The sequence below is a fragment of the Equus quagga genome, chromosome 5 (genome assembly GCF_021613505.1).
Source record: "Equus quagga isolate Etosha38 chromosome 5, UCLA_HA_Equagga_1.0, whole genome shotgun sequence".
NCBI classification, from domain to species: domain Eukaryota; kingdom Metazoa; phylum Chordata; class Mammalia; order Perissodactyla; family Equidae; genus Equus; species Equus quagga.
Genome location: NC_060271.1, coordinates 109,203 through 125,524, shown reverse-complemented (window position 1 = coordinate 125,524; position 16,322 = coordinate 109,203).

The window sequence follows — 16,322 nt, the reverse complement described above, 5'->3', positions numbered from 1 at the left end:
TGGTGATGGATTGTAATTAGTGTTTGGCTGGTGAACATGCGGTAATCTACACAGAATTTGAAATATGATGTACACTTGAAACTTATCTAATGTTATAAACCAATGATACCACCGTAAAAAAATAAGACAAGAAAGTCAATTATGAAGAGGATATTAAACAGCCACAAGCAGGAGTTTTTCAAAACCGTGTACCCACATTGTACGAAAGTTACAGATAATCAGTCCCAGCGATAGTTAAAGGTTTTCGATCTCTCCTTGGAAGAGGTCCCTTCACAGCTACAGGCAACCCTTCACCACTGAGGAAGCCTTCCTGAGTTCAGCAGCAACATGCTTTCATGACATGGGAGAGAGAGCCTGAGTGAAGGCTGTGAACTGCAATGTGTGTAAAGAAACTTATCAGTATGACCCTAAAGAGCTACAGGACGGAGCTTTTCTGCACGGTGTACATTCACTGAATGGAGTTGATAGATATTCTCGCCCAGCTGTAGTGAAATGTTTAAAAGCTCTCCTGGGAAAATGTCACTTCCAGCTCCTGCCTGCTGAGCTCAGCAAAGGTTTTTCTTCATCACATGTGTGTGAGAACTTGTGTGTAGACTGTTCAGTATTGAATTAAAAGTCACTTATGAAGAGGATATTAAAGAGCCCACAAGCAGGAGTTTTTCTAAACGGTGGACCATATTGAATGAAAGTTACAGATAACCTGTCCGAGCTGTAGTGAAAGGTTGGGAGTCTCTACTTGGATGAAGTCCCTTCACAGCTCCGGGCAGCTGAGTGCAGCAATAGTTTTCCTTCATCACATGGGAGTGAGAGCCGTCTGTGTACTAAATGGCAATGTAATAAAAGTCACTTTTCAAGAAGACCATACAGAGTTACAAGCAGGAGTTCTTTTCCCCCGTGATCCCTCACTGAGTGGATCTTACAGACACTCCGTTCCAGCAGTGGTGAGAACTTTTAACTCTTTCCTTGGGAGAAGCCCCGTCCCATCTTTGAGCAGCTGAGTTCAGCAGCAGCAGCTTCCCTGACTTGGGACAGAGCCTGAGTGAAGGCCGTGAACTGCAGTGTGGGCAAAGCAACTCACCAAGATGATCCTAAACAGCAACAGGCCAGAGCTCTTCTGCACAGCATAATTTCCATGAACTGGTGTTATAGATACTCTATCCCAGCTGTAGCGAAATATTTAAGAGCTTTCCAGGGAAAATGTCACTTCCAGCTCATCAATAGTTTTCCCTCCTCACATGCATGTGAGACCCTGTGTGTCGACTGCTCAGCATTGAATTAAAAGTCACTTATGAAGATGATATTAAAGAGCCACAAGCAGAAGATTTTCTAAACTGTGTACCCGGATTGAATGAAAGTTACAGATAATCTGTCCAAGCTGTAGTGAAAGGTTTTGAATCTCTATTTGGAAGAAATTCCTTGACAGCTATGGGCAGCTGAGTTCAGCAGGAACATGCTGCCATGACATGGGAGAGAGAGCCTGAGTGAAGGCTGTCAACTGCAATGGGTGAGGCACTTACCTAGATGATCTGAAACAGCTGGAAGCCAGGGATTTTCTACACAGTGTACTTTCCTTGAATGGAGCTTATAGACTTCAGCGACATGTTGAAAAGCTGTCCTAGGTAAATGTCTCTTGCAGCTCCTGACAAGCTTAGCTCAGGAATCGTGGTATGGAAACTGAAGTGGGTTCTAACTTGCCTGGCAAGTTAAATTAGACTGTACACCAGAAGTAGTTGTCTCACAAAGCAAAGTATATTTGCAGCAAATAGGAGACCATGAGGAATCACTTCTAGAGCCATGGCATCCCCAAACAAAGGGAAGCAGGGACATTTATTTGGGATGGGGAGTGAATATTCAAAAGGGAGAGGTGGGAATCCCCTTGCACAAGCTCAGCTGGAAAATGTGATTCCACATACACTGCAGGTGATGACAATAAGGCCTAAGCTCCTCCTGGAGCGATGTTAGCCTTAAAACAAACGCAAAGGTCACAGGCAAGCTCTCATGGTGAGGCCTGGTCTGGTTCCAGGTGGTTGGTGATGGCATCTCCTTAACATAGCAGAAGGAAAAAGAACAATTTGGAAAAAGTTAAAATATCATACCCACCCTTGAGTTCCTGGGGGGATCTAGTCAGTGACAAAAACCCTCCTCTAGTTTTTATACTACTCCTCATTCTTAAAGGGCACAGGTTGAAGGTCCATCTTCTGTAACTGCTTCCTGCAGAGCACGGGTATTGTCATAGGGACCAGTAAAGGAGCAGAATTTCCAGCTAATCTCAAATAGGTTTGGGGCCTAGCCCCAAACTCAGGCATAGCCCCAAGTTGTTCATAACAACTCTGTAATATTATAGCTTCAATGCGTTTAGTACACATTTAGAATCTGCGTGTACTTGCCCCCTCCCTCCAGGTTCTACCAGCTCTTTTATAGTCTCCATACTGGGCTGCCCATCCTTCTCTGATGGACCTAGTCTCACCTCCAAGAAATGTGCAATCTCCTTGGAAACATGCCGTGCCTCAGTGGTATGGGGTTGGTTAGGATCTGGGGCAGAGCCTAGGGTGGAGAGCCAGTCATTACTTTTTCTTTTTTCTTAATTTTTATTGAGCTAATGATAGGTTACAATCTTGTGAAATTTCAGTTGTGCATTATTGCTTGTCAGTAGTGTTGTAGGTGCACTCCTTCATCCTTTGTGCCCACTGCTCACCCTACCTTTCCCCCGGTAGCCACTAATCTGTTCTTCTACATTATTAAATCCCTCATATGAGTGGAGTCATACAGAGATTGTCCTTCTCTGTCTGGCTTATTTCACTTAGCATAATTCCCTCAAGGTCCATCCATGTTGTTGCAAATGAGACGATTTGGTTCTTTTTTTACTGCTGAGTAGTATTCCATTGTATATATATATACCACATCTTCTTCATCCAATCATCTGTTGATGGGCACTTAGGTTGCTTCCATGTCTTGGCTATTGTAAATAATGCTGCAATGAACATTAGGGTGCATAGGACTTTTGGAATTGCTGACTTCAAGCTCCTTGGATAGATACCCAGGAGTGGGATAGTGGGGTCGTATGGTAGTTCTATTTTTAATTTTTTGAGGAATCTCCATACTGTTTCCCATAGTGGCTGCACCAGTTTGCATTCCCACCAGCAGTGTATGAGGGTTCCTTTGTCTCCACAACATCTCCAACTTTTGTTACTATTAGTTTTAGATATTTTTGTCATTCTAGTGGGTGTAAGGTGATATCTTAGTGTAGTTTTGATTTGCATTTCCCTGATGATCAGCGATGATGAACATCTTTTCATGTGCCTATTGGCCATCTGTAAATCTTCTTTGGAGAAATATCTGATCATGTCTCCAGCCCATTTTTTGATCGGGTTGTTTGATTTTTGTTGTTGAGTTGTGTGAGTTGTTTATATATTTTGGATATTCAGCCTTTGTCAGATATGTGACTTGCAAATATTTTTTCTCAGTTAGTGGGTTGTTTTTTTCTTTCAATCCTGTTTTCCTTTGCCTTGAAGAAGCTCTTTAGTCTGATGAAGTCCCATTTGTTTATTCTTTCTATTGTTTCCCTTCTCTGAGAAGACATGGTGTCCGAAAAGATCCTTTTAAAACTGATGTCAAAGCGTGTACTGCCTACACTTTCTTCTAGAAGCCTTATGGTTTCAGGTCTTACCTTTAGGTCTTTGATCCATTTTGAGTTTATTTTGGTGAATGGTGAAAAAGAATGGTCAATTTTCATTTGTTTCCATGTGGCTTTCCAGTTTTCCCAGCACCATTTGTTGAAAAGACTTTCTTTTCTCCATTGTATACCCTCAGCTCCTTTGTTGAAGATTAGCTGTCCGTGGATGTGTGGTTTTATTTCTAGGCTTTCAATTCTGTTCCAGTGATTTGTGCACCTGTTTTTGTACCAGTACCATGTTGTTTTGATTACTGTAGCTTTGTAGTATGTTTTGAAGTCAGGGATTGTGATGCCTCCCGTTTTGTTCTTTTTTCTCAGGATTGCTTTAGCAATTCTGGGTCTTTTGTTGCCCCATATGAATTTTAGGATTCTCTGTTCTATTTCTGTGAAGAATGTCATTGGGATTCTGATTGGGATGGCGTAATCTGTAGATTGCTTTAGGTAGAATGGACATTTTAACTGTGTTTATTCCTCCAATCCATGTACATGGAATGTCTTTCCATCTCTTTATGTCATCATCCATTTCTTTCAGAAAGGCCTTGTAATTTTCATTGTATAGGTGTTTCACTTCCTCAGTTAAATTCACCCTGAGGTATTTTATTCTTTTTGTTGCGATTGTGAATGGTATTGTGTTCTTGAGTTCTTTTTCTGTTAGTTCGTTAATAGAATATAGAAATGCTACTGATTTATGCAAATTAACTTTATACCCTGCAACTTTGCTGTAGTTGTTGATTACTTCTAAAAGTTTTCCAATGGATTCTTTGGGGTTTTCTATATATAAGATCATGTCGTCTGCAAACAGTGAGAGTTTCACTTCTTCACGCCCTATTTGCATTCCTTTTATTCCTTTTTCTTGCCTGATTGCTCTGGCCAGGACCTCCAGTACTATGTTAAGTAAGAGTGGTGATAGAGGGCATCCTTGTCTCGTTCCTGTTTTCAGGGGTATGGCGCTCAGTTTTTGCCCATTGAGTATGATGTTGGCTGTGGGTTTGTCATATATGACCTTCATTATGTTGAGGTGCTGACCTTCTATGCCCATTTTGTTCAGAGTTTTTATCATAAATGGCTGTTGGATCTCGTCAAATGCTTTCTCGGCATCTATTGAGATGATCATGTGGTTTTTATTCCTCAGTTTGTTGATGTGGTGGATCACGTTGCTTGATTTGTGGATGTTGAACCATCCCTGTGTCACTGGTATGAATCCCACTTGATCATGATTTATGATCCTTTGGATGAATTGCTGAATTCTGGTTGCCAAAATTTTGTTGAGAATTTTTGCATCTATGTTCATCAGCGATATTGGCCTGTAGTTCTCCTTTTTCATGCTGTCCTTGTCAGGCTTTGGTATGAGCTTGATGTTGGCCTCGTAGAATGTGTTAGGAAGTGTTCCATCCTCCCTAATTTTTAGGAATAGCTTGAAAAGGATAGGTATTAGATCCTCTCTGAAAGTTTGGTAGAATTCCCCAGGAAAGCCATCTGGTCCTTGGGTTTTATTCTTTGGGATGTTTTTGACTGCTGTTTCAATCTCTTTCCTCGTGATTTGTCTGTTCAAATTGTCAGCTTCTTCTTGACTAAGCATTGGGAGATGGTAGGAGTCCAAGAATTTATCCATTTCCTCTAGGTTATCCATTTTGTTGGCATACAGTTTTTCACAGTATTCTCTTATAATCCATTGTACTTCTCCGGAGTCTGTTGTTATTTCTCCTCTTTCATTTCTGATTTTGTTTATTTGAGCTTTCTCCCTTCTTTTCTTTGTAAGTCTGGCTAGGGGTTTGTCAATTTTATTTATCATCTCAAAGAACCAGCTCTTTGTTTCATTGATCCTTTCTACTACCTTTTTGTTTCAATAGGATTTATTTTTGCTCTGATTTTTATTATTTCTCTCCTTTTGATGACTTTGTGCTTTGTTTGTTCCTCTTTTGCTAATTCAGTTAGGTGTAGTTTAAGATTGCTTATTTGGGATTTTTCTTGTTTGTTAAGATGTGCCTGTATTGTGATGAATTTTCCTCTTAATATAGCTTTTGCTGTATCCGATATGAGTTGGTATGGCATGTTATCGTTTTCATTTGTCTCCAGGTATTTTTTGATTTCTTCTTTAATTTCTTCAATGATCCATTGCTTGTTCAATAGCATATTGTTTAGTCTCCACATCCTTGTGCCATTCGCAGCTTTTTTCTTGTAATTAATTTTTATGTTTATAGCATTATGATTGGAGAAGGTGCTTGTTATTATTTCAATTTTTTTAAATTTGTAGAGGCTTGCCTTGTTTCCCAACTTATGTTGTACACTTGAGAATGTTCCATGCGCACTTGAGAATAATGTGTATTCTGCTGTTTTTGGATGAAGTGTTCTATATGTGTCTATTAAGTCTAATTGTTTCAGCTTTTCATTTAGCTCCACTATTTCCTTGTTGATTTTCTGTCTGGATGATCTGTCCATTGATGTGAGTGGGGTGTTGAGGTCCCCTACTGTTATTGTGTTGTTTTTAACATCTTCCTTCATGTCTGTTAATAATTGCTTTATGAACTTTGGTGCTGCTGTGTGGGTGCATAGATATTTATAAGCATTATTGCTTCTTGATGAAGTTTCCCTTTGATCATTATATATTGTCCCTCTATGTCTCTCTTTACCTGCCTTATTTTGGAATCCGTTTTGTCTGATATAAGTATTGCAACACCTGCTTTCTTTTGTTTGCTATTAGCTTGGAGTATTGTCTTCCACCCCTTCACTCTGAGCCTGTGTTTGTCTTGGGGCTGAGGTGTGTTTCCTGGAGGCAGCAGATTGTTGGATCTTGTTCTTTAATCCATTTTGCCACTCTGTGTCTTTTTATTGGAGAGTTCAGTCCGTTTACATTGAGGGTGATTATTGATGCATCAAGGCTTAATGCTGTCCTTCTTCTACTCATTATCTGGTTTTCCTGCATTACCTTTGTTTCTCATCCTGTGTGTTTTAGTCTACTCATTGACTTCTGCAATTTCGTATGCTGCATTTCTTAGATTTTTCCTTATTTATGTTTTGTGTATCTGTTCTGTTTTTTAGTTTAGTGGCTACCCTGAAGTTTGTATTTATAATCTCATGTATAATATAGTCCATTTTCTGGTGGGCTCTTACTTGGCCTAGACTGATTTAGTCCCTTTGCTCTTCCCCTCCTAAATTGTTATTTACATCTCTTATTCCAACTCGTGTTATGAGTTTGTAGTTAGAGTGGTAAGATCGTCTTTACTTTGGTGGTTTCCTTCCCTTTATCCTAATGCTATAGTTGAATATTTGCTATCCTATTCTGGTTCTATCTGTCTCCCTACTCCGTGGTTTGTGACCCCTTTCTCCCTGTTTTTCTTTTTTCAGGTATGAGAGCCTTCTTGAGGATTTCTCATAGTGGAGGACTTTTGGTTACAAATTCCCTAAACTTTTGTTTGTCTGGACAAGATTTAATTTCTCCCTCCTATCTGAAGGCTATTTTTGCTGGATAGAGTATTCTTGGCTGAAGATTTTTATCTTTTAAAGTTTTGAATATGTCATTCCATTCTCTCCTACCTTGTAAGGTTTCTGTAGAGAAATCCACTGAAAGTTTAATAGGAGATCCTTTGTAGGTTATTTTCTTCTGTCTTGCTGCACTGAGTATTCTTTCTTTGTCATTCATTTTGCCATTTTTACTACAATATGCCTTGCAGTAGGTCTTTTTACATTGACAAGTCTAGAAGACCTGAAAGCTTCCTCCACACACATTTCTCCCTCAATCCCTAGATTTGGGAAGTTCTGTTCTATAATTTCGTTAAGCACACTTTCTGCTCCATTTTACCTTTCCTTGCCCTCAGGGATTGCGATAATTCTTAGATTGGATTTCCTCATTGAATCCGCTATTTCTCTGAGATTTTCTTCATTCTTTTTAATTCTTAGTTCTCTTTCTTCCTCTGTCTGCAGTCATTCAGCCTCTCTATTTTCGATTCTGCTAATTTGCTCCTCTATGGGGTCTATACATGCATTCAGGGAATCCGTCTTCTGTTTTATATGATCCATTGTATTTTTCATCTCTAGTATTTCTGATTGTTTTTTGTTTATAGTTTCAATCTCTTCTGTGTAGTAACTCCAGAACTCGTTGACTTGTTTCTCTATATTTCCCTTTACCTCATTGAGTTTTTTATTATAGCTACTCTGAACTCATTTTCACTTAGTTTACCTATTTCCAAGTCCTCAGGACTTAATTCTGTGTTTTTATTGTTTTCCTTCTGGTCTGGAGCTTTTAAAAATTGCTGAATGGTAGAGGAGCAGTTTTTGTGCATGATGGTATTATTCGGTTGCTGTTACAGCCTGTCGCCTCTAGATGGGGGTCGAGAGCCGTGTGTTCTGAGCCCTCCACCTTCAGCCGCAATGGCAGCGCACAGCACGGGTTGGGGGAGGAGGGACACTTTCTCTTGCACGCTGATCTGGATTCTGCTCAGCTCTCGCTCTCTGGTTTCCCGGGGCCCTGGTTTGATGGTGTCCCCGCATGTGAAAGCTTTCCCCCATTAGTGGATTTCCACAACGTGGGCAGTGGGAGTCCAGGATGATCCTGCAGTTGTGTGGCCCCTCCCCTGCTCCTTCCCTCACCTGCCACAGCGATCCCAGTCTCTAGGGGGAGGGAGCGACGTTCTCTCTTACCCCGTTCCAGCTCCTCCAAGGGGCGCTCCAGCCTCTCCACCCTCCACCATTGTGTGCTGTGGGTCTCTGACGATCTCTGTATTATTAGAGTTATTGGTTGAAATTCAGTTGTTCTGTTTTGGTTGTAGTTTGGAGGGGAGAGAGTCCTGCGTCAGCTCACTCCTCCATTTTGCTGACGTCGCCCTCTCCTAGCCAGTCATTTCTTATCTGGATAGTGTTGCTGAAATAAAGGTTATAATCAGAGGGTTGTTTGCAGGAAAACTCAGAGCTCTCAATTGTCTGTGATGATCTCTGTTGATGTTCAGGGGTGGGCATCTTTTATTTTCACCCCTGGGTGGTGGATCCAAGGGGTGGCTCCTTGTAAATTTAGGTCAGAATGTGTGATTAGTAACATCAAGTGAGGCCTTACTGAAGTAGGATTTAGCTGATCTTGGGACAAACTGCTTTTCCAAGTTTTAAGACAGCATGAGCACTCTTAAGGAGCCCCAAAGCTGTCTGTTTGGGGACTTGAATCTTCCCTCATTTGTTTATCATCCAGCCCTTGACTATCAGGGACCACTGATAACCATGTGTAGTGGCTTCCCTTACTTCATCTGGGGGATAGACTGATGTAAATTCAGAGAAGGGCAATGTGGGAATTAGTGGTAAATGGAAAAGATCTCCTGACATAGTGGCCCTTTTTGCAGCAGCAGCTGCCATGTTATTTCTTTTTATGTCCTCTGATTCCCCACTTGGATGGCCTTTACAGTGGAGCCCATCTACTTCCTTGGGGCCCTGGACCAATTCTAGCATTTTAAGGATCTCTGGCCCATGTTTAAAGTCCATGGTTCACTCTGGAGACCTCGTGGCGAACAATCCCTGCTGGGCAAGCATGGCTAATAGGCCTATTGGAATCAAGGAGCAGGGTAGCTGGGTTTAAGGTATGACAGAGTTTTAAAGAAATCTTAGGGGAAACTAGCAGCATGGCTTGATATTGTAGTATTCTATTCTGGGATAGCCAGAGATGTCCTTTAGTCTGTAGTAGACTAGAGACTTGATGGGGGGTTCGACACCATCATAGTTTGGCTCATAGTCAGTTCTGCTTTCTTGATTAACAGGCAGGTGGCAGCTACAGCTCTCAAGCATGGAGGCCATCCTTTCGCCATGGTGGCCAGCTTATCCCATTCAAAGGGGTCTGTTTCTGCCCCTGTAGTTTATCAGAGAGGCTTAGCAATGAATCCAAACTCAGGGACCAAAAGATGGCAAAACCCAGCCATCCCCTTTAGACAACTTCTATCCCTTACTGGCTAAGAAGTTGAACATATTTAACTTAATTCTGACACTATCTACCTAACAGAAGACTCCCCTATGGCTCTCATATTGGCAATTCCAGGAGTTTTAGGAGCTGTGTGCCAGAAACAAAATGAAGATATTTACTATTATAATTCCAGGACTGTGCAGCATTGAAAGCACTAAGGTCTTGAACAAATCTATATTTGCCTGTTCTAAAAACTTACTGATTATGTGAAAAATTCCTCTTTATGGCTTCTGACTTCAAGGGGTATATGTTTTACCCAGGACCAAAGACCTGCCTGCTTCCATTTTACCTTTCCTGGCGTGGCACCAGCTACTCACTCCACCTGTTCTTGTGCTCATAATTCTGACTTAGCTCTGCTTAAAACATGTAGGGGAATCTCTTCCTTCTCAGGAACTGGTGTACCCTGTCATAGGGCCATAAGCTCACCTCCCCGACTTTTGGGTACTTGGGTCCCTGTTTTCTCTTGTTCCCAGCTTATTGAGGCCCCAAACTTAGATGGCGTCTCCCTCCCTAGAAGGGGAAGGGGGCATTCTGGTACATACAGTCAAGAATGCTTCAGCCGTTTTGATCCTATTTCATGGGTCAAGGGCTCCAGAAATGTTTTGGCCTCTCCTTTTCCTGAGACCTCTTTTAGCTCACACTTTCCTTCAGAAAGCTTCCCCTTTTGGGCATGCAACATTGAGGACATGGCTTGAGTATTGAGCAAAGATTCAACATGCTCTCTTCCTCCTGCCAAAGTCATCTGGGACTCCTGGAGCCAACCTGGGAGCCCCAAAGCCCCATCACATCTCATCTGTAGTCCAGTGAAGTTTCCATGGCTCATTCTTATTCAATTCCTTCTTTCTCTGGGGATGGTGGGGACACGCCCTTCCTGCAACTGCAACGCCCAGTCTGCAAACTGATTAGCCCCCGACTTTGTTGGTGGCCTTATGGTCCCTTGACGGGGACTGGGGTTACTCACCCATGGCATATTCTTTCTCCCCTCCAGGTTACCTTGAGGAGACTGGAGGGCCACAGCGAGCAGGGTGGCTTGCCTTTTCATCTTGTTGTCTCCCTTTCATCCTCAGCTTCATGCTGGTTATTGAGCACCCTAAATCCAGCCTCTCATTGCTGTGTAGGACTGGGATCAGGACCTGTAGCCAACTTTTGGAGTTTCCTACAGGTGTCTGGAGCACTTCTGAGATCTGAAATAGGGATTATGAATCACTTTACTACCCCGGGCCTCAGGGTCCCAGTTAGTGTATTGCCTGAGGCAGTCCCACTGCCTCTGGCAAAGAGCAGAGGGGTTTTTCCTCAGGGCCCTATTGGATCTCTCTTAATTTAAACCATATTATGGGTGGCTGGCTTACTCTTTTCATGGCTTTCAAAAGCAGGCCCCCCAAATATCCTAGCTTTTCTTGATCCTCAGCATCATTTGGATTCCATCCTGGGTCTGTTCCTGTTCACTAGGCTTGCAGATGTTGGATCCTGGGTCATCTTCATTATCTGCTTGTTCTCCAGCTTTGAACAGAATAGATGACTTTTTCTCAGCCATGAGGAGTGTAGTCAGCAGGCTTTGAATATCTGCTCAGGTTGGATCATGACTGGAGAAGGTTCCCTTTGTCGGGTTTATGAACTCCTCTGGCTCAACACTCAATCCTTTCGTGTGTGCCTTCGAATTATACAGATCAGAGGTAGAAAAAGGGACAGGCACATTATTAAGTGTCCCCTCACCACCAGACATTTGTCTTAAGGGCAATGTCACAGGTTTGTAACTAATTCCTAATCTTGTCATACTATGTCGAAGAGGAGGATGAAGGGTTTTTGGTTGTGGCAGAGCCCAATTCCCTGTAGGGGGATCACTATGGGTGAACAGCAAGGGGCTTGGCCCTGTTCTGGCCTCTGGCTCAAGCATGGGTGATGTAGGGGGATAAGGTGGAGGTTCCCCAGGGCTCACCAGCTGGTCTAGTGGTGAGACCAAAGCTGGAGTATGTGAGTGAGGTGGATTCTGAGGTGTGCTTTTCTTAGTCCCACATTTCCTGATTTGGAGGAGCAGGTCCTCCTCATCAGAAAGATAAGTCTTAGATTCACCCTTTAACCCTCCATTGAAACAGGGTGTCATTGTTACTGCCTACAAACAACGTTCCCTACCCGCCATACAAGAGGGGCCAATTATAAAGGCTTGTGGCAAGGAAAGGGCTTTTATGTCAGGTGACATCAGCTGGGAGATGAGAGTGAGCCCTCAAATTTGTCTCGTTTCATCTCGTCTCCCCAAAAGAGGGGAACTGAAGGGTTTTAAAGGTTTGTGAGGAATGTGGCTGCCTGTAGAGAGGTGTAGGGAGTCAGTGGCCTTGCCAGCCAGAGCTTTCCCACCAGCCTGGGACACTGTTTGCAGGGAGGAGGAGGAGATGATAAGGAATGCAGGTGGGCGACATTGGCTGTTTGTCTCCATGGCTGATAGTGGATTCTGGAGCCAGGAAGTAAGCAGAGAAAGAGTGCTTTGGGTTTAACCCCATTTATGCTGGGTTTAATGTAGGGCAACTCATATTAGGGTCAGCATCACCATGAAGCATCAGACATAAGGAATTTATTCCTGTTTCTTGTTTCTCTTACAAATTAGATCTAATTGTAGTATGGTGTTAACACCTAGGGTCCCATTCTCTGGCCATCTTTCCCCATTTTCCAGTGAATATTGTGACCAGGCTTAATTAAATAAAAGCATCATCTCCTCTCAGGTCAGTGGGGAACACCTAAGGCCTTCCAACTCTGGAGGATGCAGCACAATGGGCTTTCCTCTGGGATGGAGCTTGCTCCCCCCATATTCAAGCATCTTTTCCAAACTTCCAGGCACAACTTGTGGGTTAGCGATGATGCAGATGCCACAAGGCTGTGCCTAGAAGTGGTTTAGCACCTTAATAGCCTGAAACGAGATCCAGGCCAAATCATTAAATCCTTAAAGGGAAAAGAAAACTGGTGGGTGCTGGGTTTCACCCAGGGACCATTAATAGTGAGGGCAAGGCAAACAAAAGGAGACCTAGGAGTCCAGAAAAGCCAGACTGTGGAAAAACAAGATGGATGTTTAACATCCTCGACAAAAACAAATGACCAAAAAGGACAGACTCAGCAACTCCAGAGGGGGCTTGACCCCATCTAAGGGGAACCGTCCTCTGGTCACAGGCCCAACACAAACACAGACTCAGTGCCTTCAGGGGTGGTTTAACCTCATCGAAGGAGACCCTTTCTTCAATCACAGACCCAACACAAAGACACACTCAGGGACTTCAGTGGGGCCTCAAACCCCCACCTGGTCTGAAGAACTTAGAAAAGTTCAACAAACTCCCAATTAGTTCCTCCCAGTAACTAGTCTGTGACAATTGTTTCCATTCGTCACATGGGTGTGAGATCCTGTGTATAGACTGCTCACTGTTGAATTAAAAGTCACTTATGAAGGCGATATTAAAGAGCCACCAGCAGGAGATTTTCTAAAGCGTGTGCCCACCTTGTACAAAAGTTACAGATAATCTGCTCCAGCAATAGTGCAAGGTTTTCAAGCTCTCCTTGTAAGAAGTCCCCTCGCAGCTATGGGAAGCTCAGTTCAACAGGAATGCAATTTCTTGAGATATGAGAGAGAGCTTGAGTGAAGTCTGTGAACTGCAATGTGTGAGGCACTTACCTAGATGCTCTGAAACAAGTTGAAGTCCGCGCTTTTCAGCAGAGAGTGCTTTCCTTGAATATGTGTTATAGATGTTCTTTCCCTAGTGAAATATTGAAAAGATCTCCTAGGAAAATGTCACTTCCAGCTCCTGGCATGGTGAGGACACCAATATTTTTCCTTCATCATAGGTGTGTGAGAGCCTGAGTGAAGGCATGAGCTGCAGTGTGTGTAATGGCTCTTACGAAGACGATCCTAAACATTTAGAGGCCAGAGCTTTTCTCCACCGTGTACTTTGCTTGAATGTGTGTATTAGATATTCTTTCCCAGACCTAGTGAAATGTTTAAAAGCTCTCCTGGGGAAACATCACTTGCAGGTCTCTCAGGAATAGTTGCTCTTCATCACATGGATGTGAAAGCCTGTGTCTAGACTGCTCAGCATTGACTTCAAAGTCACTGATGGAGACGATATTAAAGAGCCACATGCAGGAGTTTTTCTGAACATCCTATTATTGTGGTGCCGTAGACATATTAGCCTAAGTTAAAAGTTCGTTCTATATTATTTTGGCTTTGCCATCACCTTACTTTTGCAAACATGATGGTAGCAGACACATCTGTCTCCTCATCCATTGTCACTTTGGGCCACATCTGACTTGGCCTACAGCCGTGGTAGACATTTTCCAGAATGCTGGCAGCTTCCATTTCAAGCACTTCACTTCTTTTTCCTGAGGACAGAGTGTGTTGAGAGCTTGCTCAGGCCATATGCAAAACAGTTTGGAATTGCCTGAGATTTCATGTGTCAAGGAGCAGTACTCAACCAGTAAGGGCCAGGAACCAATGTATAAACAGGGAAGCTTTGCTAGTCTTGTTTCAAACAATTCCTAGAAGTGTAGAAGTGTTCTGAAGGATACATCAAAGCATCTCAAACGATGAATCCTTACTTGTTCACAGCAGTAATCTGTACTTTATTACATACTTCACTAACTTTCTCCCTTCTCCGTCTCACATTCTACATTCCCTCATTTTTGCTTCCCAGAATCACCTACCAAATAAACATCATATACTCAAATCCTTGCTTCAGGGTCTGCTCTTGGGGCAATTTCCACTCTGACAATCCTAGTCTCTTGTACAATATTAGTCAAATGAGGCCACACTTATGTATAGCACAAATAACACTCTATGGAGGCTTGATAATAAGAGATAGTGATTATATCACAATACTGGATAACTGGAAGCCCTATCAGAAATTGTTAATATCTGAGGAAGACACTCAGCATCAATATCCCTGACTGGAGCATCAGCATCTTTGCTTAGACAACATTCTAGCTGGAGCCTTGAAAAAAATGCTTGTATCTGGAGCTTGTCCGATGGCATTACATCAGTTATCCTGTATCTTTTGTCTCCTCCCACCAAATCTAAAAAGAACTGCACTAGCATACACAGTATGAAAACTGACAGGTTTTGTGGTTCCCTGGCTGGAAATGAACCCAGGCCACAGCAGTGAGAGCACCAAGTCATAACCACTAGATCAACAGGCCTGTTTGCAAATATCCTTACCTATTAAAATTCCCTCTTCTACTGAAATATAACTGGTGGCAAATCTAGGGTTGCTTTTTATTCAGTAAGTATATGTCACTGAAATAAAGATTCTGTACAACGGCCCCAGTTTTCTCCTGTTCCTTCAGAATCTTGTTTGATTTTGCATTTGTTCCTGATGACTTATTTTAATTTTTCACATACAGTTTTCTTCAAGTTTGTTATGAAAAGAAATATGTTATAGGTTACAAAATAATAAATTCTCAATGAATAAAACTGTAAAAACTACCTAATGTTAATCATTTTATGTTACAGTTGTGGATGGGAAATAATATCGGAAATTAATTTTTAAATAGCTTCTGAAATGATTTCAAGAGCATGTTCCATTGGTCTCTAACTGTAGAATTTGTCTGAAACTTATTTAAAGCTAGGTTGTATTAGGGACAAACTGCATCTCGATATGAGCTCTCAGTGTCCACCAGCGACATAGAGACTGACTGTTGACACTGGGAATCCTTCTATCTAAGATTTATCACTCTGGGCAAAAGGAAAGCTTGTTTTTATTGATGTTAAGTCATTTACTAAGTCTTTCTTGGAGACATAGAATCTTATGTTCTAAAGACACTTAAGAAGATTATCCTCTAGTCTAAAACATCCATCAATCCTGCCAATTCAAAGGCAGATGACATTCCTCTTTATACTAAGGTGAAACATACTCCCTGTAGTGACTATTCACTATTCTGTATAAGTGTTCAAGGAGTCTAATTTATCAGAAGAGATGCTGGACTCTATTGTTTAGGTCATATCACCTTCACTTCCACTTAGCAATCAGTGAGCAGAGGTTTCAGTTCAGGGAAAGAGACTAGAGCAGATATCATTTCAGTCCTGAGTCTGATTTGGATTGATAGAACTTTCAAGGTACTTGGTCTTCATGTATAGAACTAGTAATAAGTAAATTGTTTGGTTTAACCTAACTGTACACAGAGATCCGTTGAGACCGATTCCTCAGGTTGCTGCATGAAACATGCAAAATAATTTTACGTGTCTGAAGTCCCTGAAGACCTTCACACTGAAATATGTTTATTTATGGCCCTATTCCCTGAATGAGAACCAGGATTCCCACGTAAAGGTCTCAGTCCCCAGGGAAAGAAAGGTAAGTGGAGTGCTCACTAGTCAAATCTCCACTCACAATTTCATCCAAAGAGTGAAAACATAGGAGGTAGACAAAGGACTCTCTTAGGTGATCATTTTGAATAACAATCACATGATTCTACCTTTTGTTTGTGTGTTTCAAATTTTACTCCTACATTTGCTGGGAAATGCTGCTGCCCGAGATGGAAGAAAATCCAGCAGTTACAAACCACAGGATTCTGGCCCCAATGTTCAATTTTAATGTGAATATTATGAATAAAATTAATTGCAAAACCTCCATTCTTTTTTTCATTAATATAAGATTATATTTTTTCTTTTTTCCTCTTTTTTCACTGGGAAAGATTCACCAAAGCAACATCTGTTGCCAATCTTCCTCTTTTTTTTCTTCCTCAAAG